This window comes from Ceratotherium simum, chromosome 33, assembly GCF_057802395.1.
Source record: "Ceratotherium simum simum isolate JZ-2026a chromosome 33, ASM5780239v1, whole genome shotgun sequence".
NCBI classification, from domain to species: domain Eukaryota; kingdom Metazoa; phylum Chordata; class Mammalia; order Perissodactyla; family Rhinocerotidae; genus Ceratotherium; species Ceratotherium simum.
In genome coordinates this window covers 5,671,105-5,696,237 of record NC_141932.1, presented here as the reverse complement: position 1 = coordinate 5,696,237, position 25,133 = coordinate 5,671,105, and the positions used below count along the sequence as shown (strand labels likewise).

Below are 25,133 nucleotides of genomic sequence, written 5' to 3'. Positions count from 1 at the left end.
AGACAGAGAGGGGACCAGCCTTCAGTTCCTCACTCTTGCACGTCACATCCAATCATCAAATCCACACCACCACGCCACCTGAGTCCCTCTTAACAATATCCTGATCCACCAAAAGACTCAGGCATCTGCCCTGTGTCATCACATCAGCCTCCTTTCTGGTCCTCGAATCCAGGTCCCCACTCCTTTCTGCAGTTCATGCCTCTCTCTGTCTCCAAAGGACTCTTCTAACAACCCTATCTGGTCTGATCCAGCCCTTCCAGCAGTTTCCGTCTTCAAAAAAGATACGAGTTGCACCATCTGATGTTCAGGGCTGTGAATGATCAGGCCTGAGCTAAACTCACAGCCCCAGCAAACACCACTCTTCTCCTCAACCAAACTCATCACAGTTACCCACACACCCCCCGCCAAACACACACACAAGCTGAGCTACTTAACAATTCTGTGCCTTCCTCAGGCTGCTCCCTCAGCCAGTCTGAACCTAGTATACTCCTTTCCAACCTGCCAGACCTATAAGCCATCCTGTCTCATTCCACTCAACTGTAAATGTATTTTGTGTTATAGGTTTGTGTAAGGGTAGTACGAGAAAACCACATAAAAGACTTAAAATACTGATCAATATGCCATCCAGGGGCCAGATTAATGTTGGAGTTTTATTATCACTAGAGTTAATTATCAATAGAGCCTTCCTGCATTACATTTCTACATGGTGGTAGTCTTTTTAAAACAGAAATCTGTTCATACTGTCTGTTGCTTAAAGTCTTCCCATTGCCTTAAAGATAAAATACAAAATACTTGCATGGTGCTCAGGATCCTGTGTGATAAGGCTCAGTCTTCCTCTGATTGCTCTCAATTCTGAGGACAGCTCCGATCTTTCTGGGTGAGGATGCCCTACCAACACCACCTCTGAACTAACCCTGCTCATGCCTGGGGTCACTCCTTTCCCCTAGAAGGATCCCTCACAGCCAGGACCCAGGTTGCAGGACATCAGCCCATTATTTAATCTTATTGTCTCCTGTTTTCTTTTTTCTTCCAACTTGTATTAAAATAAGAGTATAACTGAATTGTTTGCCTCCTAAATATTTGTAATGTCTGTCTTCATTCATTTGAGCCCCATCAGTCCAGGTAAGAGTCTGTCAGCTTCACCAATGACTCTCCAGCGCCTGGCACTGTGACTGGACATGGAAACTGTTCAATAAACATTGACTAATTGTCTGGTTGATGAAAGAAGGGAAGAAAATTTGCATTTACAGAAGCTCAGCATGAGGAAGTGATTTGCCCCAGGTCACAAAGCCTCTGTAGAGGCAGAGGCAGATTTGGAACAGAGGTAGTGCTGGCTCCTCTCCTGCCCTATCCAAGCCTCATGTTCTGGGACAAGTGTGACTCTCTGGATTCACTTGGCATGAGGTAGAGGCAGAGTGCGTGGGGTCTGGCAAGTCTCACATCTGGTCTGAGAGGTCCCCAGAGCCTGCCGTCTATGTGGCTACATCCTTCAGGGACAGCAAAGGTCTCCCTGAGAGGGCTGTTCCCCTCCTTGTGAGGCTACAGATGAGGAACCCATGACGTGCCACATGGAGCCCTGACCTTGTCAATCTCCTTGTGTTTGTCTTGTCCTGCCAGCCTCTGTGGACTTTATAAGTCATCTGTGTGGCTGGAGACCATGGGAGGCAGGGCCCAGACACATACTCTCATTGCCCTTCTCTGTCTCGGTGAGTCTGGGGAAAAGAGGAGGGATAGTGTCTCCTCCTCTCCCAGGTCTTGGTCCCTGAGAGACTCAAGGACTCAGGAGGCTCAGTGGGAGAGAACTTCAGGGGGAGGAGAGTGTGCTCAGTTCCCAGAACTAACCCCAATGCTCAGGGGCCTAGCCTGGCCTAGACCTTCTATGCGTGGTTGGGGGACACGCTCTCACAGGGAACTCTCTTTGGGGGTTGTGTTGGGGCCTGTGGAGTCACGTACAAGCAGGTGAGTCCTCCCCCACACCTCCTGCTTCAACCCAATGATCCCCATGGACAGCTGGGGGTAGCACAGAGGTTCGGGGCTGATGGTGACCAGTCTGGAAGGGGCCTTGAGTGACAGCTGGGGAAACTGAGGGGAAAACGGCTCCCCAGATATTTCAGTTATTTTTCCTTTCCAGGAGTAACCCCCAAACCCTCCATCTGGGTTGACCTAGGCACCATGGTCACTGCGGGGAGCCCTGTGACCATCTGGTGTCAGGTGTCTCTGCAGGCTGGTGTCTATCGTCTGTCTAAACCCTTGGATACAGAGGCCCCACAGGACTCCAGCAACAAGGCTGGTTTCTCCATGGAATCTATGAGCTCACACACTGCAGGGCTATATCAGTGTGCATATCAGACCAGCTGGAATGGCTTGTCAGAGCGCAGTGACCCCCTGCCCCCGGTGGTGACAGATAAGGGGAGGAGTCGGGTCCCTTCCCACTGTGGGGTCCTCCTCAAGGGCAGAGGGAATGGAGTGTGGGCTCAGGGGACCTCAGCCCTCAGAGTCCACAACTGGGGTGTGTGCGCTGATGGTCCCCCCTTTAACACAGCTCCCTCCTTCTCCCTCAGGAGTGTACAGCACACCCTCCTCTCAGCCCACCCAGGACCTGTGGTAGCATCAGGAGGGAACATGTCCCTCTCCTGTAGCTCAGAGTCCCCGTTAGACACTTTCCATCTGCTGAAGGAGGGAAGAGCTGACCCGCCCCAACATATGAAATCAAGGTTCTATCAATGCATGTGGCAGGCTGTCTTCCCTGTGGGCCCCGTGAATGCCTCCCATGGGGGGACCTACAGATGCTATGCTTCTCACAGTGCCTACCCATATGTGTGGTCACACCCCAGTGACCCTCTGCATCTTGAGGTCACAGATGAGGGCATCCCCCAAGCCATCTCATTCCTGGAACCCCAAAATGACCGACCTAAGCTTCGTGACCAGTAAAGCCATGTGGTGATGGGGGTGGTGACATGGCATCCTGGGGCCTGAACCACAGAGCAGGATGTTTGGGGAGGGACCAGTGAGAACTCTCACTGCAGGTCCCAATGGGCAATGTGGGCTGCGCGTCCCCTTCAATGCCACTGTCCCTTCTCTCCAGGCGTGTACAGGGAGCCCTCCCTCTCAGCCCAGCCAGGCTTGCTGGTGCTCTCTGGAGACAACCTGACCCTCCAGTGTCACTCAGAAGCCGGCTTTGACTGATTTGCTCTGATCAAGGATGAGGGGCTCACACCCCCACAGAGTCTTCATGGGCAGCACAGCCCTGACTTCCCCCGGGGCCATGTGAACTGCGCCCACGGGGGCCAGTACAGATGCTACAGTGGACACAACCTCTCCTATGCATGGTCGGCCCCCAGTGCCCCCCGGACATCCTGATCACAGGTGAGGAACCCCATGTCCTGATTGTCTGCTCAGGACCCTGGGCCCAGGGTCATACCTGGTGGTGATGGGGTCCAGGGAGAGGGTCCTGGAGCAGAGGCTGAGATGGGGCAGTGGTCTAGGGAGAGGGAGGGACAAAGTGGGAGTGAGGGGCAAAGATATAAAAGAGACCCATCCAGAGGGACTGAGAGGAGCTGAGAGGGGGGTCACAGACAGAGTCCCTGGAGAGAGGACGGCAGTCCCCCAGCTTAGGGTCAAGAGCGTGTGGGGAGAGGGCAGCTCTCTACACATCACAACCTTCCCCTCCCCCAGGAATGTATGAGAAACCCTTCCTCTCAGCCCAGCCAGGGCCCTCAGTGTCCTGGGGAGAGAAGGTGACCCTGCAGTGTCGCTCTGAGATCTGGTTGGATACCTTCTAATCTGTCCAAGGCGGGGACACTTGCTGCTTCCCAGCATTTTCGTCTGCAGGACAGAGCTGCACCCTTTTGGGCCAACTTCACCATCAGTCCTGTGACCTCAAGGGGACCTACAGGTGCTACGGTTCAAACAGCACCTCCCCCTACCTGTTGTCACTGCCCCGTGACACCTTGGAGCTCCCGGTCTCAGGTGAGGAGCCCCAGCTTTGTCCCCTTTGTCCCTATGATCTATTTGGGTCCCTGTTCTCAAGAGATATCTGGGTTGGTATGGGAGAGAAGGGCTCAAAGCATGGGTCATCCAGATGGAGATCTGTCCCTCAAAGACTCTCCTCCCTCCCCGCCCATCCCATTCCCCTTCCCTGGGTCTAGAAGGTGCCAGCTGGGGAGAAGAATGGTCTTGGGGATCCACAGGGCAGATGCAGGAGAAGAGCTTGAGTGAGATGGGGACTCCAGGGTCAGCCCAAACCCCTCGCTCTCAGGGCTCTTCTTAACAACTGGGGAGTCACTGAGGCCCCTTGGCTCAGAGAGAGCACAGACAACGCGAAGTCACTTCTGAGAGTTCCCAGGGAATGTAATGCCCCTCAGACACTCAAGGATAGGCTTGCATCCCAGGGGAGCTGGGAATTGGGCAGTGATACAGGTGGGAACCACAGGCCTCCAGGAGCTCTGAGGCTGGTCTGATGATAGGTGACGTGGTCACAGCAGAGGGAGATGTTGTGGGGTCGTCCTGGGGGAGAGGCAGCTGAGAAGAACAGGGAAGAACAGCAGCCCTGCCATCACATACCCCATCCTTGTTTATGATATATGGGATGAGATCCACTGAGGGGCTCTCAGTGTTCCCTGAGATGGTGATTTTGGCCAGGTACCTGGTCCCAGAGCTCCTAGTCTCAGGAGAGGTCCCCCTGTCCCTGTCCTCTCTGAGCTCAGAAGGACTTATCTGGGCCCCATCCACAGGAAAGTCTGCAACACGATAGAATAATTGGAGCACAGCAGAGGTTACACAGAGGAGGATCCAGCCCATGAGAGGGTGGAAATAGGTTGGAATCTCCCCCCTGGGACACCCCATCCCTGAAGTCTAAGACACGGCTGAGGGAGGGAGAGGGATGGAATGTCAGTGAACCTAACAGGAAATGAGATTAGACTTAAGTTACAAGACAGAGGCCCCCACCTACTGACTTCTTGGTGTCTCCATCTGAGAACCACAGCATCGCCACTCACCAGGAGCCAGGATCAGGGGGAGATCCCACAGAGGTGCTCATCTAGGAGTCAGGGTACAAGGGATCCCTGGGAGATGGGGCTGAAGGTGTATGGGCTCAGCTTTCCTGGGAGGTTTACTTCTGAGAAAGCCTTTCCCCATCTGAATAAGGGGGAGCTGCCTGGTCGTGACCTCCAGAGGCCCTTTCATTTCTGACCTTCTGGGGCATCTTGGAAGGGGCTAATCATAGACCTGCTCCTGATCTGGCCCTCTCTGCGCCTGTCCTGCTTCTCCAAGTAACTCTGACCTCGTCAGGATTAAAAAGCTGAGGGAGACAAGGGGCAGGTGCATGTGATTTTTATCCATCAGGCCTGGAGTCTCAGCTTAGTGAGAGGAAACCACAATATTGTGGAGATTGCAAAGATTTGGAATCCCCATTGATTTACCATCTCAACCCTCCCTGTCCCACATAAAAACTGTGAGATTTTCTTCTAAAAACCACCCCCTTGTCAGCCCACCTTGGGGCTTGTAGGCCCCTAACCAGTTTTGGAAGATATGTGGAGTAGAAGGAGAGGGGCGGGTTTGCAGCGTTTAGTGTCCAGGCCTAACTTGGAATCTAGGGAAGATGTTGGGCTGATGGAGGAGGCTGGGAGAGTTGGAGAGAGGATAGATGGAAACTCCCTTGGAAGCTCTTATTTCTTATTTCCAAGAGACCTTTAGATGGAGTCCCTCACTCACACATGTGGGGGGGTCCCTGAGCCCTCTCAGACCAGAACAGGAGGCTGCTCGGGCCAAGGTGGGATCTGCTGTAGGTGCAGGTGGAGCCCACCAAACACTCTCCTATAGAGAGAAGCACCCTGACTGTGGGTACCGCTCTTCCCGGCCCTCCTGTGCTCACCTGGAGGCCTCCAGCCACTCAGTGCACACCTGAGACTGAGGAGGGACCATGCACGCCTCACTGGAGTCACTTAGGGGATCACTGCACATCACATCTGTGTGCAGTTCACGTCTACTCTGCATTTTCTCTGCACACTTCTCTAACATTGCTTTCTTTCTCTGAGAACTTTAGTAGTGAAACTTGCATACATAATTACAAATTTAACTTATAAAGATTTATCACTTAAAAATAAGCAAATCTATTCCTATTGTCATTGATATTAGATTAAATTTATACATTCATTATGGAGAGTAACTTTTTAGTAATGTGAAGTTTTCCTATAAAAGATGCTTAAAAGGAGGGCTTAGTAATGACTGCAGATGCATTTTTAAGTTTTATTCATAAAATTGTCTACACCTATAGCTTAAGATTTGTTCAACTGCTTTATTAATTTATAAGTAAGATCTTTTATTTTTTATAATTTATAAATATTTAAATATAGATAACAATGATATTGGCTTGGTTATATTAATTTTATGTCCCATTAACTTACTACAGATTCTCCACCGTTCAATTGTTTTTCAATTTATCTCCTATGATTTACAGACAATAATTTCATTAACCTCAAGGAAATTGAAATTTCACTTGTTTCCAGATTGTGCACCAATTTTATTTATATCAAATACTATATGAAAATGCGGACAAGGTAAAATGTTAAGATATACCTGAGTGTCACTTTCAGGTAACATCTTCATTTTTAATCCAAATTGCTTTAAGGCAAATACAACAAAAATCTATATTTTTATAGGTATAACACTATTGACCTATCCCTCAGTCCATTTTTCTGTTACATTCAGATTTTATGAGGAAAAAAAATATTATTTTGTTTATAGAAATTAGGATTTTTTTCTGGACTTTTTAACATCTGAATTCTTTCTCTTTAATTTTAGCCATGGTGTGATACATTTAAAATACTTATTAGTATCAAACATCTGGATATTACCCCCAGTGAATGACGTCTATTATTAATTCATACTTTCTGACCAGTATAGCTTATTTAGAATTTTTACATTGAGATGTATAATTAGAATTGATCTATAATATGTTTTTTTTTATGTTAAAACTGGTTAGAATAGATTTGAAGAGTTACCTATTTTTTGTGCTCACACAATAAATAAAACCACTGACTTTCCTGTTCCTTAACTCTTTGAAGACTAGCAACCTGGATTTTCTTTGGGATATTTGAAATAGAGAGGATAGAGATTATCTACTTTTTTTTCTTTCATTTAGTGTTTATTGAATGTCATTAACCATTACATGATTTTAATATCAAAGAAGTTGTGAAATTCACACATTCTTGCAACTCACTTTCTTACCCAGCATTTTAGCACGAAAAAGTTCAAATATAAAATCGAATGATTATAGTCTTCTCTCCTTGAAATCTTATAGCAGTTTCCAGAGTTATTTCAGAGAAAGAGAGAGAGATGATGATGATGATGATGATGATCATGATGATGATGATGATGATGACGATGCTGACGGTTATGGAAACTCCCTCATCTGTCCTGTCATATCTGGCTTGTCTGGAATGCACCAAAACCCCAAATCTCAGCTCCCCCTTCTCCTCTGGACCCAGCTATATCTCACAGACATGACTTTATTCCTTGTTGAAGAACAGTCAGAGGTCTTTCTGGGGACCTGCTCTCACTGCAGCCTGTGATGTGCCTCATCTGTGTCTTCACGTGGCTCCTCTCAGGCTCCTTCTCCTGTTCAGGAATCAGCTTAAACATCATCTCAAAGTGTAACCTTCATGGTGACACCGTGTAGATCAGACCTATCTTCTCATTACATAATTTATTTCTTATAATTAACCCAACTGATGCCGTATATTTGTATGAATTGAATTTTCTCTCTTCTCTCCTGTATGTATGACCCACCTCTCATCCATGGATCCCCAGTCTTCAGTTGTTGAATAACAGAAGCTCTCATATCTGGAAGAGTTAGCATGCATGGTCAATATCCCAGAGTGAACAGAGAGCATACGAGAATTCAATTATTTCTGTATTGGGAGACCAGGTTTTTCAGCAATCCTGAGCTCTGGGGGCACATCCAAACTCTGTTCCAAAGAGGCTCAAAAGCAAAGTCTAACTTCAAAAAACCACACAAAGACTGAGAGAATCCAATGAGAACAGAGGGAATCCTTCTGCAATAGAGAAAGGATTCTTCAAGGGACTGCATCATAGTTATTTCCTGAGAAACAGAGGGAGTCATAAGACCACAGAGCCCAAGGGAACGGCTCGAGTCATATCAACTCATTGACCATCCCCACTATTTTATGATTCTTAGAATCAGCTGACACCATCAGCCCATCACTATACAAGTCAGACTCCAAGAGTAGCAAGCAGGAGAAATCCTCAGTTATGGGGCTGGTGCAGAGGGTCATGTCCTCCACAGGGGAGGCAGGTGCCTGGGCAGACATACAGAGATCTTTGGTGACTTTGCTCAGACCTTACCTCTGTGACCTCTTTATCCACAATTCCTAGCTTCACATCCCCAGGAATACACAGTGGAGAATCTCATTCAGATGGGCGTGGCTTCTGTGATCCTGGTGGTCCTCGGGATTGTGCTAGTTCAAGCTCGGCACAGCCCAAAAAGACCCCAAGGTGCAGCCACGAGGTAAACACAAGCAAGAACTATGCACTGTTCAGAGTGGTAGAGCCTTGGAAATAAATCTTGTGTGCCCAGGAGGTTCTGGAAGAGCATCTGGGGCATACGCTGTGTGAACTGTCTGCAGGTCATTGCAAGGTGGAGGAATCATTATTCATGTGCAGGGTCAGTGTAGACTCTTCTGCCATTAAACTGTGGAACTTTCCTTCCAACCACTGTTGAGTTATCTTGACTGGCTCCTATTTTGCCCCCTTTCTGTGAAATCAGCATGTTTCCCACAAGACAGATTTGGGTCCGCACCTCCTTACACTTTCATGCTCTAGCACACTTTCATGTAACACATTTTTCTTTATTGCTAATCACCACATCCCTTGATGTGTATTAAGGAGTGTTCACCTCTTATTGAGAGCATGCAATCCTTTTTAATAAATCAATAAATTGCCGTAACAAAGATCCAGCTTGAAGTCGGTAAATCCAAATGATGCCCTAACACTTTCTCTGGACTCTACAAGCCCTTCACTTTTCATCAGATGCTACCTGTGTAATTTCTTCAGAAATATGTTCACTTGGAATCAAGACACTACTGTCTGAAGTGATAGCAAGATTCTTACTGCGACTGAACACCCGTCGTTAAAAGCAGTAATTCAGGTATTTTCCAGTTTCTCCGATGTATATACTCCCTTCATGGCCAACTTCAGGGTGCCAATGTGAGGTCCCGGATGCACAGTTCGGAAGTGATGCACAGAATTGCCTGTCACAAAACAGTCCAAGCCAATAGGACACCTTGAATTCCACTCTAATAGCCCCAAAGTGCACCTAAGTTTCCTTGTATTTTGTGTATAATGATCATTCCTACTTTAATGTTGTGACAGAGTTTCAGGGAAATCACAAGGTCAAAATTTCAGCACGTTCAAGTGAGATGCAAGGAGAAAAATGGGAATATCAGTTGTGTGAGAGAATAGTGAGCACACAGAATTCTAATTCATTACTTGTAGGAGTGCAAGAACATCCATCAATTTAGAGAACTGATGATACTTATCTAGTTAAAGTAAGAGACACACAGGTATGATATTTAAGTATGTACCTTAGAGAAAATGTGTACATTTACACCAGGATCCATTCACAAGGACATTGACAGAAGAGATATTCATCTTAGTCAAAATCATTTTAATACTATATGCACCAACAAAAGAGACAATTTGCTTTTCTCTGTAGAAAATCAAATATTACATGTCAGAGAAAATGAGCAAACTATAATTCCAAATGGTCATGTGTATCCATCTTCAAACATAGTACTGAATAAATGTAAAAAGACTGTAAAAAGCCATGTCTTTAGGATTATCCCATTTACCTAACGTTAAAAAGGAAACATCATGCATTATTTAGGAATGTATACATAAAATAAACTCTCTTGGAAAAAGGAGAGAAAAGAATTCCATCCAATCCATGATGGTGGTTACAAATAAGCTGGGGTTAGATGGTTTTGTTCACGTTGGAAAGAACAGACTCTTCTGGAATACTGACAATGTTCTTCTCGACTTTCATTTGATGATTCATAAGTCTACTTGTCATTACAGGTCTATAGTGCATTTCTGCTCTATAACCATTATTATTTTCCATACAAATTAGTGATGTGGGGTTGAAGTAGGGTGATGAGAGCCACATCCTACACTAGTGACTAATTCCTAACCAAGTGGCAGTTGATCTGTTACAGCAAATACTTCACATTTTGGCATTGTGTTTTCCTCAAAACATGACATGTACCTGCCTAATCACCCTCACCTGAATCTATTTAGACAATAAAATGCTTTTCAGGTGAGAAACTGGGTCTCTGAACAAACAATTTGGCCAATACTAGACTATATGCAATTAAGAATTTAAAGTGGGCTCATATGTGTTCCTGATCCCTAATGGTCCAAGTATCTGAGCTGAGATGAATCCACCCAATGTGGACTTGAGGGTGATTTCAGAGATGGGGTTTAACCCCATCAGGTAGTGGTTTTGGGTCACACCCCTGGGGTTGATTCAGGACTGAACTACACTCAGAATGTCTGGTCTTTCTTGGACCCACTGAGGAGGAATCAGATAGAGGTCATGGGAGGGAGGAAACTCCCTTTTCCTACAGAAAAAGCATGTCAGAGGTTCTCATGTGCCATGTTGTGTGAATCTGTCCTGTCTGGTTCTGTCTGCTCTCCTCATCTGCACTGAACCAGACAAGCTGGGCTGGGACAGTGCCTGGGTCCTCACATGCCCACCCTGTGTTTCCTGGATAGAAGTGGTGCGGACTGCAGGGAAGTCAGCCCAGCCCAGGTTCCAGGACAAAATGGACCCCAAGGAGCTCAGCAGCCATGGTCCCTTTCAAATGGGGACATTTAACTCTTTGCTTTCTTTTTCCAGAGATTATCAACACTCCTGTGCAGTTCAGCTAAGACTTCTCCACACGTCTCAGCTCTATCTTCTCATTTCACCTGCTCAAGGTTGACCTTCCATGATGCTCAGACTTGTTAGGATCTGCTATTATCTAATCTCCAATGCCCAAGGATGTGTTCCACATAACACGTCATGGTGTATAATTTCATTTATTTTGTAATTAATTATTGGATGTCCCTCACATCCCAAGACTAGTAGGGATCAGGAACAGGATCCATGTCAGGTAAGCACATATTTTAGTTTTCATGCTTGGTACATTGTCTGAATATAGTTGATATTTGTAGATAAACTTTGACTGATTGGATGGGTGAACGGAATGTTTGTAAACAGAAAAAAATGAAAAAAAAATTATTTCACACACACACTGCAATTTGAAATAAATCAAGCTTGTATCCTCCCCTGCTGCCTTCCTCTTTCATTTTGTAAATTTGGTCCCTCTCTCAGTTCTCAGACCCAAGAATTCTCCATTTTCCACTCCACTCAGCTGAGACATAAGAAAAAGCTGGCCAACCGAAATGAGCCAATCAACCAAAAAACAAAATCATGGAGGCGAAGAAGGCTACATAATTTGTGGGGCACAATGCTAAATGAAAATACAACGCCCCTTAGATCAATTTCAAGATGGTGATAGAAGAACATCACCCGAATTTGGAGCCCTGTCCTATCACACAGCTCACCAACCATGAAGTCTGCCCTGCATATAGCAATGGGCAACCCAGTTATTGCACACTGTGGTACAGACGAGTATTTTCTCAGTGCCTTCTGGGTGCCAGGACCTGTGCTGGGTGCTGCACATACCCCATTGCTGAGTCCTCAACATATGACTATTAGATGTGGGTCATCTCCTCCATTGTAAAGACGATTTCAGGATCAGGAATTTATTTGCCTAAAACACACCAGTTTGGGACTACCATCGATTTACAAGTATGTCTGTCTCCTATTTCCTGCCCATTCCAGCTCACTGCCTCCCAACTCCATCCTACCCAAACATTGTCCTGAGGACCTGGCAGGACCCTCACTCCTAGCTTCATCATCCTCATCTCTGTCTCACCCCCAGTATCTGTAATTTCAAAGAAAACAGCTGTGTAAGGAGATGCCTAACTCTGGGGTCAGGGTGATCTGAATTCCTTTCTCAGATGGAAACTTACTGGAGATTTGTCCTCAAAGAACAGACAGACATCCCTAAGACTTCGTGTTGTTGTCTTTAAATGTAGAGATGATATTCTAGTGTTAGAAAGGATCCCAACAGAAGAAGACCTCCACTGAAAGGCCCTGAAATAACTGATGCCCCACAAATAGTAGTTCCTTCTCTTATACCATCCTCCTGGAAAAGAGAAGAAACCCAGATTTTCCAACCTTGTTTCCACAGCAATGAGCACGTGACCATCCATGCCGGGAGAAAAGGGACACTCTGAACTCTAGGATAACCAAGCACACTGAGATCCCAGAACACGACAGCTGTCCTCAGTGACTGCATGTGCACAATTACTGCTGGCTTTGCAAATGCCCCAACAGAAAGTGCCCCTGGAGGTGGTGTTGACAGGTCAAGTGCCTCCATAGTCCTCTCCCCAACTCTCTGCTTCTGACCCTAAGCTGGACACAGGCCTGTATTCCCACATGGAGCCCATCTCTACTCGGCCACCTCACTGTACTGTAGGGACAAGACGTGGGTCACAGTGGTGCTGAGTCTCATGGTATACCCATAGAAATAGCTCTATAATTATGTTCAATACTTTCAGACAACATGGTGGCATGTAGTTTTGTGAAGTTTTCAATGTAATAAATAATTTGCACCTCATTTAAAGCTCATGGGGAAATTACTAATCTCGTTTACATTTACATGATACATGATGAGAAAGTCGAGATTCAGAGATCCTGCAGTATGTTCAGAGTCACAGATCCAAAGAGTGGAAGATTCAGGAATGAGGCCAAGATTCCAGATACCAGAGTCCAGTCTTGCAAACACTATGCATTTCAACCTTCTATTAGTTTCCTAGGGTTGTCATAACATTTCCACAAACCAGGTGGATGAAAACAAATTTATTGTCTTACAATTCTGGAGACTAGAAGGCCACAATCAAGGTGTCAGCAAGCCCATGCTGGCTATTCAGGTCCTAGGGAAAAATCCTTCTTAGCTCTTGCTGACCACAGGCACCCCTAGGCTTGTGTCAGCGTAACTCCAATCTCCGCCTCCACCTTCACACGGCTGACATCTCCTCGTGTATTCCTGACTTCACATGAAGACTCCTTATGTGCCTATTCTCTGCTTCTGATAAGGACAACAGATATCCTGGATTAAGGCTCATTCCAATTAATTACAGTCTTATCTTAACTGGATTAAATCTACAAAGGTCCTATTTCCAAAAAGTCACATTCACAGGTACTGGCCAAGTGGACTTCAACATATCATTTTAGGTGACGCAATTCAATTCACATGAGCATCCAAAGGAAAACATACATAGGAATGAATTTATCAAAGAAAGTGCAACACTTATGCACTGTAATTTTTTTTTCAATATGCTAAGGAAATTTGAAAAGATCTAAACCAATGGAAGGACATTCCAGGATTATGTCTTGGAAGATTTAACCTTGTAAAGATGACAATACTCTCCAAGGAAATCTATCAAATCAATCCAATCCCTTTTGAAATCATAAAGGCCATTTCTGCAGAAATGGAAAAGCCTTTTCTCTAATTCAAGGTAATTGCAAAAGACCCACAATCTCCAAAAAACCTTGAAAAAGAAGAACAAGTTTGGAGAACTCACACTTCCTGATTTCAAACTTACTACAAAGCTCAAGTAGTCAAAACAGTGTGGTGTTGACATGAGGCCAGACATATAGCCGCATGGAATAAAATTGAAGGACAAGATATAAACCCATACATATGAACAGCTGACTATTGACTAAGATACCAAGACCACTCAATGGGGAAAGAATAGTCTGTTGAATAAATTGTGTGGGGAAAATTGGATATCCACATACAAAAGAAGGAACCTGGACCTTACACACATTTTATGCAAAAATTATCTCAAAATGGATCAATATAAGAGCTAAAATTATAAAACTCTTAGAGAAAAAATATATAATCAATCTTCCCAACCCCGGACTTGACAATAGTTTCTTAGATATAACATTTAAGGACAAGCAGCAAAGAAAAAATAGATTAATTGGACGTCATTAAATTTTAAACTATATATCAAGTGTAAACACAACCTACAAAATTGAAAAATATATTTTCAAATAAGATATCTAATAATGTTCTAGTATCCACAATATATGAAGAATACCTTTAACATATAAACCAAAAAAAAGACCCAATTAAAAAACAGTTCAAAGGCTTGCATAGACATTTCTACAAATAAGATGTACAAATGCACAGCAAGTATATGAAAGATGGCCAACTCATTAGCAACTAGAGAAATGCAAATAAAACCACTATGAGTTGCCACTTCACCCCCACTAGACTGAACACAATTTGAGAAAAAGATAGCAAGCGGTGATGAGGATGTGGAGAAATCTCAATCCACATACATTGTTGGTGGGATTGTGAAATGGTTGGCCATTGATGAAAGCAGTTTGGCAATTCCTTAAAAAGTTAAACCCAGAATTACCACATTACCTGTAAACTCCCCTTCTAGCTCTAAGTTTCAGTCATGCAAATTAATCATTTTTACAGATCTGCCACATAACTGTTTGCCTAGAGTTAAAAATACCGTCCCGTGTATGAAAATTTGTAAAGAAGTTAGATATCATGTTAAGTGTTCTTAACACAATAAAGAAAAAAGATTTGCCAACAGGTATTTGAACAAGTACTTATGCAAGTGTGTTGATAGAAGAACTATTCACAATAGACAAAAAATGACAAAAGCCCAAATGTCCATCAACTGATGAACAGAAAACAACAAAAACAAACCTGTGAATTCTCTCCAACTAGTGCTTTTGCTCAAAGCATGGGGATAGAATTCTCAATATCAGATGAAGAGTTATTGTCCTGGGGACAAGTGGTGGTGAGGGAACAGAAATGACTCGGGGATTTTGGTGGAGAATGATGAAGATAAGGTGCTGTTGCTTATAGAAACAAGGAAATTAGAGAAAAGAAGTGTTTGTGAGACAGAAAACCACAGACCCAGGCCAGGAGGGAGGTGGTGGTTCCCTCAGCAGGCAGTTGACAGTATTATAAACATCTCCCCAAGCCGCCATCTCCTCTTGGGCTCATCCATCCTGTGATAGCCCCATTGGCACCTTTAGTCAACCAAGGCAGAGAGTGGAAGAGCCGTCAATTCTTCACCTTCTTCCACTTCATATACAATGAACAAATCCGCAGTTCTGCCCCTGAGCCCTTCTTTCCTTGACCCTGGTCCATCACCACAGACAAGTTCAGCTGAAGATCCAAACGTCTTGTTGGTGCCACACTATCAGCTTCTTTCCTGCCACTTACCCCAGGCTCTCACTCTGTGATGAAGTGTTCTATTCTGGTGGCCCCAAACTTATCTTTCACTGACCCTATCCTGCAAAAATCCACTCCACAGTTCTCTTGCTTCCTTCTAGTAAATTCCAATATCTCAATTATCTCCAGTCAATGAAGTTGATGATCAGGCTGAGATATACTCTCCATCCCCAGCAAAACTGGCTCCTCTCTACAAACCAAACTCAGCCCAGTTAACCACCTCTCCTCCCCAGACACACACACAACCTGAGTAGTTACCACACGTTTCCCTTCACAGGGGCAACTCCTTGAGCCAATTTGAACATAGCAGACTCCTTTCCAATCCTCCTAAACCATGATACTGACAAAGAACTCTTCCTACATCATCCCACTCAATTGTAAATGTATTTTAGTTGTAAGATTTTTGAAAATGTTACCTGAGATATCCTCATAAACCACTTAGAATACTTATTGACTCATCACATAGGGGGTGGATTAATGATAGATATTTATCACTGTTTGTTTCAATACAGTCCTCTTACAGAACAGTCCCTACAGAGTGGTGCTCTTCTCAAAACTGCAATATGTTCATATGTTCCTTTACTGAAAATTTTCCTGTTGCAGAAAGATAAAATCCAAGAATACTTAGAGGTGTACAAGACCTGTGTGATCAGGATGCAACGTTACCCGATTCCTGACAGTTCTTAGACTAATTCACCCTTTTCCTGGTCAAGGATGCCAGCCTCTCACCACACTTGTGCTGACTATACCTTGTCTTGGTTTCTTCTTCTCCAGAAGATCACCTCACTCTCATGTCAATGAAATTGTGATGTCAAAATCCTCGTATATCCACATTAAAAACCACAACAAAGACAGAATCAACTAGGCGAGAAAATATTGCATACTTAGAGTCTCAATACTTTTCTGGGAGAAGCACAAATTGCTTTAGTCAATTTGGGGAGTAGATAACGTATTGTCAGACAATTTGGAGAGTGGATAATTGTTATTTAAAAGGAGACAGCTATGTGTCTTTTTCTTTTAACTGATAAACATATACGTATGTATGTATAGACACCCGGGTTTAAAATATGTGCACATAAACAATAATTTATTTTTGAGACTATTGATACTGACAGGCATGTTATTCTTTTTAGACACAAACCATAGAAGTAAATCTCACAAATAATGAATATTTGTGTTATATATATGCAATGGAAAATTATATGGCAGCAAAACGCACAAAGTAAAACTACAAACAGTTAATATCATGTTATATATCAATTATACCTCAATAAAAAATAATAAAATGTCTGAATTGAGAAAAAAACAACAAACCGTAATACAGATCAATTTTTAAACATGGTAGTGAATAAATGAGAGAAATTTTAAGACACATGAATGAAGGATTATTCATTTCAATACATATATTTCTAAAGGAGACAACATTTATTATTTAGCGAGGCAAAATTAAGTTTAACTCTATAAATAAATGAAGGAAAAGCATCTCATGGAATCCGTAATTATGGTAAACTGTCAGGTAATTTGGAAGGTTTTAAGAAGGAAGCCACCATCTGGAATACTGACTATGTTCTTCTTGACTTCTATTTGTTTACTCTTAAGTCCATTGGTTGTTACTGGTAAATAATACATTTCCATTTACAATCTATGTTTAATTTCCATACAATCTAGTGAGGTGGTATTGAATTAGGGTGGAGAAAGCCACAGGCTTCACTTGACAGTGAATATCAACCAAACTTGCTCTTGAACTGTTAAACAAATACTTTACATGTTCCCTCAAAATATGGTCACCATTTGCCTGTTCATCCTCTTTTGAGTCCAAGCAGACAATGAGCTACTTCCCAGGTTAGAAACTTGTCTCTGGTCCGGCCCCGTGGCTTAGCGGTTAAGTGCTCGCACTCCGCTACTGGCAGCCCGGGTTCAGATCCTGGGCGTGCACCCACGCACGCTTCTCCAGCCATGCTGAGGCCGCGTCCCACATAAAGCAACTAGAAGGATGTGCAACTATGACATACAACTATCTACTGGGGCTTTGGGGGTGGGGGGGGAAAGGACGAGGATTGGCAATAGATGTTAGCTCAGGGCCAGTCTTCCTCAGCAAAAAGAGGAGGATTAGCATGGATGTTAGCTCAGGGCTATTCTTCCTCACAAAAAAAAAAAACAAAAACAAAAAAAGAAAGAAACTTGTCTCTGAACAAACACTGCCCAATATCACTGGATATGTAAGTAACGGTTTAAATAAGGATCATGTGAGTTTTAGAATCCTTCATATCCCATGAATCTGAATTGGCTATTGAGGCCACCAATATAGACTTGGGGGTGATTTCAGAGATGGGCTTCAACCCCATTAGGCATTAGTGTGGTGATCACACAAGGACTTGGTTTCAGTCTGAACCTTAATTAGGAGGCCTGGTCTCATCTTGGTCCCCAATGAGGGGGAATTGGAGAAAGTGCACAAGGGAAAAGTGGCTCCTTTTTTCCTGTGTATTTTCTACATCAGAAGCTCTCGTAGATGACATTCTGTGAATCTGCTTTCTCTGACCCTGTTATCCCCTCATTTGAGTAAGAAAGGAACAAAGAAACTACAGAAGAGTCAGGAAACAGCTAATAAAATGTCAGTAGTAAGTCCTTACATATCACTAATCACTATCAATGTAAATGGATTATCAGAAGACATAGAGTGGCAGAATGACTTCTTCCATAGCATAACCCATCTTCTTGCCTCAAAAATTCAATTTCCTCCTTTAATTTTCATATATGTAAACACATTCTTAATTTTAAATGTCTCATATATGCCTACCATTCTGTTTCCAGGGATATGATAAGCCCATTAATGGTAGATTGTCTTTGTAACACGGTACATCATTATTAGGACTCCTCTTTGCTGTCCGTGCTTGTTGGAAGGCTTTCCACACACCTAATTTTCCATGGAGATTTTCTCCCAGGGCTGTGCTGGGAGTCAGGCATGGTGAGGGGGATTATTGAAGCTCCTTCTGCCCTGTGGCACCCACTCTCCCAAACTCAGGGTTGTGTCCAGCAGGGATGGGTCCAATGCAAGCCCCTCACTCACACATGGCACAGACATCCATATCTTCCTATATTGCAGTGAATCTGTTCCATGCACACACAGGGGAGGTGGCTCAGTGCTGGCCACAGGCTGAGGTCAGTGGGCAGAGATATCCCAGTGCACATCCACAGAAACTGGGGAGGAGGCAACGCACCTTCCAAACTCACTCCAGAGCCCTGATCCCTTCATAGCCTGTGACGATCCCAGGTTTCCTGTCTTGTGTCCACGCACAGGTGAAAACCCCTTCTCTAACGACCCCTTACTACTCCTAAGCACAAATGGCCACTCAGCTTTGGCATCATTTATCTGTTGTGGTCCTCTCTCAAGGTAGGGAACTTTCATTTCTCCTTTTCTGCATTTGGCTATGACTATGTACTTCAGAAATATTATAAATAGCATTTCTCAGTGTTTGGGAGCCAACTAGGGCTCTTGAGTGGGAACATCCTTCACCCACCTTGACTGTGAAGTTGGACACCATGATCCTCTCATGTACCAAGTCTCATACATTTTAATCTTGTCAGGAAGTTAATAATGGTTGATCCAAACCATGAACCGGACAATACTGGCCCTCACACCCAGTCTCAGCAATAGGGTTCATAACAAGATCCTCCAAATGACAAAACAGAAGCTCAGAGATTGGACTTTACTGCTCAAAGTCACACAGGCAGTGGATGATGCTTGAGTATTTAAATAAAGCTCAGCTTTCCCTTCAAATTCAGAACACTAACCTAATTCAATGACCCATAACATTGAAAGGCTGGACCACAGAATGAGGAGGAGATATCTGAGAAAGGAAACAAGAGGCACTGAGGCGACTGAAGAGACTCAGAGTTTTGTTTCTGGGAAGATGGGGTGGATGGTGTTGCAAGATTCAAAGGGAAGGCCATGAAGGGAAATGTTTAGTAGAAAGACAACTCATTATCTGGGGTCAAGAGGAAAGTCATGTTTTCTCCTCATATTTCTCTGTTTTTCTCCTTTGTGCTCATTGTCACAATGAAGCAGAACTTGACCTGTACAGTTAGATGTTAACTGTGTGTCTGCTATTGTGAGCTCTGCAGTGCATGCAACATAGCACACGTGTTACTGCATTTTTCTGCTGGTGGGAGGAGCAAGTTAAGACACAGATATGTGCCACTTTCAACCAACATTCCTTTTCTTAAATATATTTTGGTAAATGATATTTTTTAAAGATAAAATCATTACTGTTTTACAGATATAAAATAAACACAAGTTAACTTTTTTATTGAACTCATTATTAATGAGGGAACTTGAAAGATGTTACAACCAATTTACAGAAGAATCCGAAGAGCAGACACATTGATAGATCAAGAATATTGAATGGAATTCCCAAATGGAGTGCAAAGTTTCCTTCCACATAATATTACCTCCTCCTGGAATTCTCTCTCTCTCTCCCATTCACCTGAGGTAGAAAGTCCCTCTCAACCTTCAGCTCTGTTCTCAAATGTCATCTCATCAAACCAAGGTCTTCCATCATATCCCAGATGAGTTTTGATTTCCTGTCATCTCCTGTCCTAGCTCCATGGGGTGTACTTCCTAACCCGTAACTTAATATGTAATTGTACACTTGTTACTTACTAGGTTACTATATGGATAATTCCCCTCATCATTTCTATAGGGCAAGATAAGTACCATTTTATCATGTTTCTGATTTTTAAAATTACTTTATTGTGTTAAAGACACAAGAGATCTAACCTCTTAACAAAATGCTAAGTGCACAATACAGTCTGAGTAACTATACACACGATGTTGCACTGCAGAACCAGACCTACAAAAATAACACAGAAGAGGTGAAGAAAACATCTGGATTGGTGGTTATTTCACGGTATCGGAAGTGCAGGGATGGATGAGAGACAATACATGAGTCGATATTAGTATTGTGAATATCCTGCTTTCATGTTCAGTGGCAATTTTACACTTTTATTCCTGAAATCATTTAGTTTTTCTGAGAGTATTATTTGGCTGTTTTAAAATACCATCAGCATTACATATACACATATTTATGCATCTGTTCATGTTTCGTATGTGCATGTATGTATACAGACATGAACTGCATAATGACGTTTTGGTCAACGATCAACTGCCTATACATTGGTGGTTCCATAAGATTAGTTCTGTAGAGCCTAGGTGTGTAGTAGACTATACCGTCTAGGTTTGAGTAAGTACACTCTATGATGTTCACACAAGGAGGAAATCACCTAAGGACACATTTCTCAGAATGTGTCCCTGCTGTTAAGCAACAAATGACTGTACATATGTTATTTGGGTTGTGTGGAAGTAAGAGAGGGATTTCTGAGTTTGACTCATGAGTTAAGAGGAATGTTAAATAGAACTTCAATAGCTAGAATGTTCATGTTTTGTTCTGTGCTAATAGTGCAGAATCAAGTTTGCTTGACACTTGTTGGGGAAATTTTTAAATTTGCAAATATTTCTCAATTTGCAGTTAATATAGTAGTGAATGTAAAAAGAGAAGACCTTTATTTGAATCTAAAACATTTTATAACATTAACAATACATATATGTTAATTTGGCAGAAGAATGTTGCATATTATAAATCAAATTATGCATTATTCTTAAAAAAGGCAGTAAGATGTTAAATATCTTTATATGATTTTAGAGATAAGAAAATTAAATTTGAAATTTGGGTATGAGGGGTTGGTAAATGATGAGGTTTACGTCATGCCTTCATTAGGGGCTGTGCTGAACCGTGAACACTGTCTGTATTTATCCACAGCACCCCCCGTATTTAGGGTGAGAAGAAGCTGGTCGTCTTCCTGTGTGGTGGGGCACCTGTTAACTCTGCAAACTGTGAAGCTGAGGCCATGGAAGCACATCCTGCTCATTTTCCAGTTTCTCTCAGCTCCTGCACCCTGTCCAACAGAAATAGTGCCATGCCCCCCAAATTCACCAGTCTCCTGTGTCTTGGTAAGTCCTGAAGGGAAGGGAGGGGAGGGTAATGGTGGAAAACCCTGTCCTGAAGACATGGGCTATCTACAGCCCAGGGCTGGAGGTGGGAACCTGTGGGAAGTTGAGTTCATCTGCTGTCTGAGCCCAGGCTGACTTGCCAAGGCTAACATCCAAGACAAGGCACCGTTCCTGGCAGAGTGAGATTTATATGGGACAAATCATCTCTGATGTGGTTTCCCTCCAACATCCTGTCTGATCCAGATCTGGGCACCAGTGGATGAGTCTTTCCCCATCGCAAGTGGCTGAGTTGGCTGAATACAAATGGCTGTTCCACGGGGAAGGGTTGGAGCACAGGAGTGGGTGATGCAGATGACTTGGGAGAGCTGGACAGGGATCACCTGGGAGCACAAGAAGTGGGGCTATCTGGTACACCCAGGCTCTGATTTTGTCCTAGAGAGCCTCTGTGGACACCTCCTGTGGACTGAGCCAATCTCCTGAGGGAGCCTGTGATGTTCAGAGACCGGAGTCTCTGAGGGTAGTTAGAACAATCTCCGTGAGGAGGGAAGGACCCCATGCTGGGCTATATGGAACCCTCTGAGGACCAAGAAACAACTCATATTCTCCAGCCCATCCATGATGTTGAGATAAAGGGCATTCCTGCTGCCAGAGTCTGAGAAGGGAGTGTTCAGAGGGCAGTGTCTTCATGGACCTTGTGCTGCATTCTGCTGAAAGAAAATGTTTCTCAATGAGTTTCCTAGTTTTTTCTTATGTTGCTTGAATCTTTTAGATTTCACCCATCTCTTGAATGCATATTTTTTGTTATCATAGAGAAATTTTAAGAGAACCTTTGTTCAACATTTTATCAACAGTCTAAGCAAAATTCTTGATCTGGGAAGACCTGTCATGACCTTGTAGGGGTGGGCTGTGTCACTTGCCTGCCATCAGTTCTCTTTGGGAATGGACTCTGGTTTGGATGAGAAGCCTTGAAAGAATGTAAAGGAAGAAAAGCTCCCTATTGGCAGTGAGGGGAGGGGGACGTGCCCCATTTTCCTCTCTAAGGCTGTGCCTCCTTCTCTCCCAGGTGGACGTGACAAGCCCTCCCTGTCAGCCTACTAGAGCACTGTGGTTCCCCTAGGAGGGAATGTGAGTCTTCAGTGTCGTTTCCATCTTCCATTTGTCATATTCAAAATACTCAAATAGCTGGGACCTATGTCCCTGAGCTCCAGAGAGGTCTTTTCAACAGCTTCACCATAAGCATTGTGACCACAGCACATGCAAGGGTCTATGGATGTTCCAGAACTTACAACCACATCCCCTCTGTGTGGTCAGGACCCAGTAACCCCCTAGAGATTGTGGTCATAGGTAGGAGAAGTCCAGGCCAGCCAATGTCCATGCTGTGTCCAATGGCCCTACTCAGAGTCCAGATTGGAGCCCAGAGTGTGGGGAGTGGATCTAAAGTTCGCAAATGTTAGAAGCGATGCTGAGAAGGTTAAGAGCTTTTAGCCAAGGGAGAGAGAAAAGGAGATGGAGATGAGGGGGTGAAATCCAGACTATAAAAGTCATGAGGGAGAGGATGGAGAATAAGCCTCAGAGAACATGCAGTAAAAAAGGCATAGGAAGGAACTGAGACAGCTTTGGGCTTGAGGGAGGTAGAAATCACTCTGAAACTATCAGGAGGAGGGCACAGAGGATGCACATGGAAACTCATACTCTCTTTCTTCCCAAGTGTGTTCACAAAACCCTCCATCTCAGCCCTCCCAGGCTCCGTTGTGCATGCAGGAGAGACTGTGACCCTGTGCTGTCACTCAGAACTGGTGTTGGACTCATTTTTCCTTCTCAAGGAGGGGACACATGGCATTCTCAGAAATTTGTAGAGGAACTTCCTGGTGGGCACACCCTAGCTCATTTCTCCAGGGACCTATGACATCTGCCCATGTGGGGACCTACAGAGGCTATGGCTCTCACAGTTACTCCCCCATGGGTGGTCATCCCCCAGTGACCCCATGGACATCATGATCACAGGGGAGTGTGACCTGCACAGCCTCTGTTCTCTTTATGCCCTGGAGGCTCAGGAGTGATGTGGTCTCAAGTACAATGTTAGTACAGTGAGAGAAAGACAGACATGCAGAGGTACAGACAAACTCAAGAGAGAAAGCAGTGGGGAGGGAGGGGAAGGAGAAGAAACATAGACCTTGTTATAATCAAAAGAGAAAACCAATAAGACAGAGACAGAGCATGAGACAGAGGATGAGAAAGAGGGACTAAGAAATACTCCTGCACACAGGGATGAGGGGTGTCCCAGCTCAGGCACCGAGTGACAGTCGTAGCTGGTTCCCCCTTTAATTCCACAGCCCCCTCCTCTGCTGTGAGGACACAGTGACACACTAGACAGCCTTGCAGCCAGGCCCTGAGTGATCTGAATAGAGACTGGGACCCTGAGGTGTTGATCACAACGTGGTCTAACACATCTTCCTGCACAAGAGGGAGGCATGCTCACTTCCAAACTTTACCACCTAGTGGTCACTTCCCACACTTTGGGGTGCTGGGCCACACTGGCCACTCCCTGCATAATGAGGTTCTCGCAGATCCTATGGGGATTTTGACACTTTTTACTCCAGAATCTCCTTGTTCTGTGTCAGGAAGCCTAAGGCCAACACCATGTATTCTGAGGGTCCCCAAAGTGGCTAGTTGGTTGCATTTTTCGAGAGAACACCTCATCTCTTATGGCTTCTAGTAGCAGTAAGACATGGAGATACCATCAGAAAGCTACAGAGAATGAGGGAGAAGCAGAGTCCTGAAAAGACACACACGTGGACACACACACAACGAGTCAGCAATGCAGAGATAAAGCTGAGACTTATGGGCACTAGAAGACATGCAGAGTGGGCACCCCGGAACGGGAACAGAGAACGATTTGTCGTGACCAAGGAGAATGTGATAAGACCTGTGCTCTCATATCAAGGACTTTTTTTCTCCTAGGAATACACAAGAAATCTCTCTCAGCCCAGGTGGGTCCCACAGGAGAGAACCTGACCTCGTCCTTTGAGTAGGAGAACTCTTTGACCTGGGCCATTATCCAGAGAGGGGGCAGCACATGAACACTGGGTCCTTGGAGGGCAGAGCCAAAATGATGCATTCTAGGCCTTCTTCCCTCTGGGCCCTGCAACCGCAGCCCATGGCAAAACCTATAGTTGCTACGGCTCTTTGAATCACTCTCCCGGTGGGTGCTCAGACCTGAGTGACCCACTGCACCTTTCTGTCAGAGGTGAGGAACCTCATCCTGTCCCATGTCTCACAATACACTAAGTGATGGAGCTACAGAGAGTGACGTCAGCATCATGGAGGAGTGAGCTTCCCCGTGAATTCTTCCCCCACAAGATACAACAAAAGCAACAGCCACAGACCAACAATGGAATCCCAGACAGTGAAAACCTAGAGCGGAGGGATCCACACTGCCGCACATCTGAGAGCGGAACGTGCTGGGCCCCCGGAGGAAGTGGGGAGAGGTAAGGAGAACTCCGCTCCCTCCCCATCAGATCAGCGATCCCAGTCCTCGCGGCTCCCAGAGAGGGGGAGGGGCGGCCCTCAGCAAGAAAACTGTAGCTCTTCCGGCTCTCTCAGCCAGTGGGAAACTCCCGCACAGAGGACTCAGAGGAGCCACAGGGCTACCATCAACATCTGAGCACCCCAGAGAGCGGATAAAGAGGGGCAAACGAGAAGCCTCCCACGTCAGGGACCCAGAGGGCAAA

At 44.5% G+C, this 25,133-nt stretch overlaps 1 pseudogene; it reads left to right on the top strand.

The window, feature by feature from the left end:
- The first annotated feature begins 1,657 nt into the window (after positions 1–1,657).
- On the top strand, positions 1,658–23,462 carry LOC147912718 (leukocyte immunoglobulin-like receptor subfamily A member 6; annotated as a pseudogene).
- The last annotated feature ends 1,671 nt before the right edge of the window (positions 23,463–25,133 follow it).